Source organism: Elaeis guineensis, chromosome 6 (assembly GCF_000442705.2).
Source record: "Elaeis guineensis isolate ETL-2024a chromosome 6, EG11, whole genome shotgun sequence".
In the NCBI taxonomy this organism is placed as follows: Eukaryota; Viridiplantae; Streptophyta; class Magnoliopsida; order Arecales; family Arecaceae; genus Elaeis; species Elaeis guineensis.
Window position 1 is genome coordinate 8,416,523 of NC_025998.2, and position 4,634 is coordinate 8,421,156.

Below are 4,634 nucleotides of genomic sequence, written 5' to 3' on the forward strand. Positions count from 1 at the left end.
CGTGTGGTGCTCATCGTTCTCGCTTCACTCGTCTCCTTGATGGCCACTGTCTTCGCTGCGTTCGCAAGAAGAGGGCGCCATGGGAGAAGCAATGGCAGAGTTCTACCCACGTGGAAAGATGATGTCTTTCTATCCGTTGGATTTTACCGAGTCCACCATCCTGAGTGGGCTTACGGAGGAAACCTTATCGGGAGCGGCGGCGGTGGAAAAAGTATACCGGATTGTGCTCGAAAACCACGTCGCACAGATCGTGGCCGTTAAAAAGATCTGGAACAGTAGGAAGCTTGATTCCCTACTGGAGAAGGAGTTCCAATCCGAGGTCCAAATCCTAGGTTCAATCCGGCATGCAGTATTGTTAAACTACTTTGCTGCCTCTGGAGCGTCGATATGAAACTGCTGGTGTACGAGTACATGGAGAACGGGAGCTGGATCGGTGGCTTCACAAGAAGTGGAGGGTGGGGGAGCAAATCGAAGAGATGAACTCCGATCACAGGCCTTATTAGATGGTCACCAGGTTGCGGATTGCTATCGATGTGGCACGAGATTATGCTACATGCACCACGGTTGCTCCCCGCCTATCGTGCACCGAGATGTGAAGTCGAGTAACATATTATTAGACTTCGAATTTAGACCCAAGGTGGCTGATTTCGGTCTGGCTAGGATGCTTGTCAAGCTTGGAGAGGACAACACGGTGTCGGCTGTAGCGGGAACATTCGGTTACATGGCCCCCGGTGAGTGATTTAAATTGTCATTTGTTCAAATCTATTTATTTTGATATAAAAGAAGATTAACGTGCTTTATGACCATAGTCATCAAAATTTATTAAAATTATTCAAATTTATTTAAGAAATTAAAATATGTACAAACATGCTTAGATACAATCCACGTAGTATTCACATGAATATCTAGAAGAAGAGTTAGCAATTAACTACAATTTAAAATTCTACGGAAAAAAAAAAAAAAAACTACAATTTAGGGGACATGTCTAGGCTATCAAGGTTGAAACATCAATATGTGAGTACGTTTATAGGATGTGTTGGCATATGCTATCACAGTGGCCACACATATATCTCACACTTGCATGCACTTCAATTGTATCTATTGCCTTCCAAAATTCGATGAGGGCGAGGCCAACAGTAAATACCGTATTATGTTATTTTAGTGCATTACTATATAGTCATGTGTGTTTTACATTAAATGTGTGTTTTTATGGTTATTACTTGTATTGTAGAATGTGCATACTCTAGAAAAATAAATGAGAAGATGGATGTGTACAGTTTTGGAGTGATTCTTTTAGAATTAACCACTGGAAAAAAAGCAAACGATGGTGGAGAATATGGTAATCTAGCAGAGTGGGCTTGGCGCTGCTTACAAGAGGCTGACAAGGTGATCGATGCTATAGATCAAGACATCAAAGACCCGACATATGTAGAGGAGATTGCATTTATCTTTAAATTAGGAGTCATGTGCACTAGTCCATTGCCTTCATCAAGACCTACAATGAAGGATGTTCTCCAAATCTTACTAAGACATCAACGTCAACAAGCTGTTGCAAATGATACCATGGTGTGAATGAAAAGATGATACTAGAGCACCTACCATTGCAGCTGGCAGTGAAATCTCATTTAGCCCAACTTCAGGCTGTCATATCCATGAACAATTCTTTTATATATGCAGCAACGAGTGATGGAAGTATGCTAGGCAACATCAATTGGCAACGGTATATAGGTAAGCACAGTACTCTCCATGTCAATTATCTCCCCTAATGAACATTGTGTATTCCCTTGTATTCCTGTTCTTCTTCGTTGTACATTTCGCGCTATATTAAACATGTCGGGTGACTAATGGTTTTTTACATTGAAAAAAAAAAAAAAAGAAAACCTTTTCGGTACCAATAACATTTATGTTTGACTTCTCTCTTAGGCTAGCACAAAAAAAAAGAAAAGAAAAAAAGAAAAAAAAAGAAAAAAAGAAAAGCTAGTAAGCCTCATTGGAAAGACATTATATCAAGTTTTGAAGGAATATGATGTCTTCTACTACTATAGTTTGGATGCATGTACTAACCCTTGTCACAGGGGATGATATTTGGATCCCCATATCTGAGTATCCCGAACTTTTTTTCCTTTTTCTGGTAAGTGAGTATCCCGGTTTTCATAAGCATTAGATTTGGTAAATACGAGAATTAAATTGGCTGCCCACATATTAGAAAAATTCAATGTAATAGACCCTCTAAAATAGCCCTAAATATTAGAGTAACCACCCCATAATCTCTTCTATTTATACTGATTTATTGGCCAAACAGCTCAACCATACCATTCACCTGTAAATAGGCATTGATTCTGATTTTTAAGAGTCATCTTTGGAAAGGATGCAATCAAATCGAGATGAGTCCATAGCTAGAAGCTCAAGCTCAATTTGATTCAAAATACTCAGACTTGAAACTCGACTCCAGATCAATTGAATCTTTATATATCAAGCTCAAGCTCGATTTAATGAAAAAAAGATAAAACTCGAGAATCAACTCTATTTTACTTGACTATCAACTGAACTATATTCGAATTTGAGTTTGAACATAAATTCGAGTTTATACTACTAATAATATATATATATATATATATATATATATATATATATATATATATATATATATATAATATATATATATATATGATAAATAAAATATTATTATTAAAAATATCTATCAACTCAAATTAGCTTACGAGCTTTTTGATTCGAAAAATTATTCAAATTATTCGAGCTCGATAATAGCTGAGTCGAACTTGAGTAGCTCATGAGTAATTTGACTCATTTGTATCTCTATTTGAGAGTAGTCATGACTTGATAAGCGGCCAATTGTAGCTTCTTGATTGTAGATAGTTGTGCTCATATGGAATAAAGTCTAGTTGATTGTGATCTTTGCATGGTAGATGTGTTTTCATCATTAACTGATGTACATGTTTGCCTCTTTTTCTCTAATAAAATCTTAATAAGTAGCAATTACATTTCAATAGATAATAAAAAATCTGCCTTATGATGTTAGTTGAAGGTGTTGTTTATCAAAGTTCAGTTCTTGAAAATAGTACCCGGTTAATAGAATATTGCCTTCATCATGTTTGCGCAATATTAGGGGCATTTGGAGGGTTTGTATAGCCTACTCGCCTACCAACCTCTTCTATTAAAAAAATAATCAAAACAAATTGGTTTAATTGACCTGATTAATCATTTCTATAAGTTTGACCTAGACTACTAGGCTAACCTATGAACAAAGAAGTCTACATGTTTCCCTTTGACTGAAATTTTTATTGTAGTTAAGTAATTTTGGTTGAAGGCTATCCTACAATGTAAAAAAAAAAGGAAGTGCAACTAGACATATTTTTCTACTAGTGTGCTAACCTAAAAGGGCTAAGGTAACTTGATCTAGAAGAAATTCCACTCACAATGGCATCCTATATTTTGTTTCTGCTGATTTTCCAATCCAACATGTGATCAAAGGGATGCCCATATTTTCATTTACATTGTTTTGGATATGACTTATAACACCACTAACTAAAATTCTAAGGGCATAAATTCACAGTAGTTGTTAAGAACCCACCATCAGAAAACACAAAAATACAAGGATCTGGCCAATATCTATACAACATTATGTTATATCAATTTTTCAATCTTGTTTAAAATTTTTCAGTAATTGCTTTATGTATATTTCTAGTGGCAGAAAAATAGTTAGAGTAGAAGCTATTTTGTCCCTACTCTAGAAAATAAGGATGGGCTGTCGAGAGGATAGCTGTATTGATCCAGGAAATACACATGGCAGATTGACCTTCCAAAATAATGCAATTAGCTTGTAGGGAGATGGCAATAAATTGATGACCTTTCAAAGCAGCCATTAATCCAATGGTAGGGACAGAGATAGAGGAACTCCATAGGAGATGCAGCAGCTTGAAGCACCTGAAATCGAACTGGCCCATGGGAAAGCTCAGATGCTGAGGTGCCTGTGGCACTAGGCCAAAATCTGAAATCGAACCAGTGCAGCCAAGAACTGGACTTAAAGTAGATCATGATCTAAGGAATAGCCGAAATAATGCCCGACAAAGTAGGACTTAAATTCTAGTTCATTCAAAGCCCAAATACGCTTGAGCAAATTTTGGGCTTGAGCTTTCTTAAGCACGAGCCATGTTGACAGGTTTATTTTTTTAGCGAAATTTTTATACACTGCCTGCAGTATACAAAATCTGACATAGAGCATACCATCTCATCTGATTGGACCACATAGCCACCACTTTTCAATGCATATTTAATGTCCGCAGTTGCACTTTTTCGTTTGAAATTTTGAACAACAAAAATACTTCTTCCCTTCTAAAAAAATTATGACATCCTGTGTCGATATCATGACATCCTGTGTTAAAATTATGACTTTCTCTACAAAATATCATAATTTTTTACAAGATGTCATAATTTTGGTAAAGATATTTTCGTCGTTGAAAAATTTATATAAAATTTTTTAATAATAAAAGTACCATTCTCTCTTTATAACATATTATGAAAAAATTATGACATCCAATGCAGAAAGTCATAATTTTAACATAGGATGTCATAATATCGGCACAGGATGTCATACTTCTTTAAAAAAATATATT

The 4,634-nt window shown here is 35.9% G+C and overlaps 1 pseudogene; it reads left to right on the forward strand.

Moving 5' to 3' along the window:
• On the forward strand, positions 1-1,881 carry LOC140858710 (receptor protein-tyrosine kinase CEPR1-like; annotated as a pseudogene).
• The last annotated feature ends 2,753 nt before the right edge of the window (positions 1,882-4,634 follow it).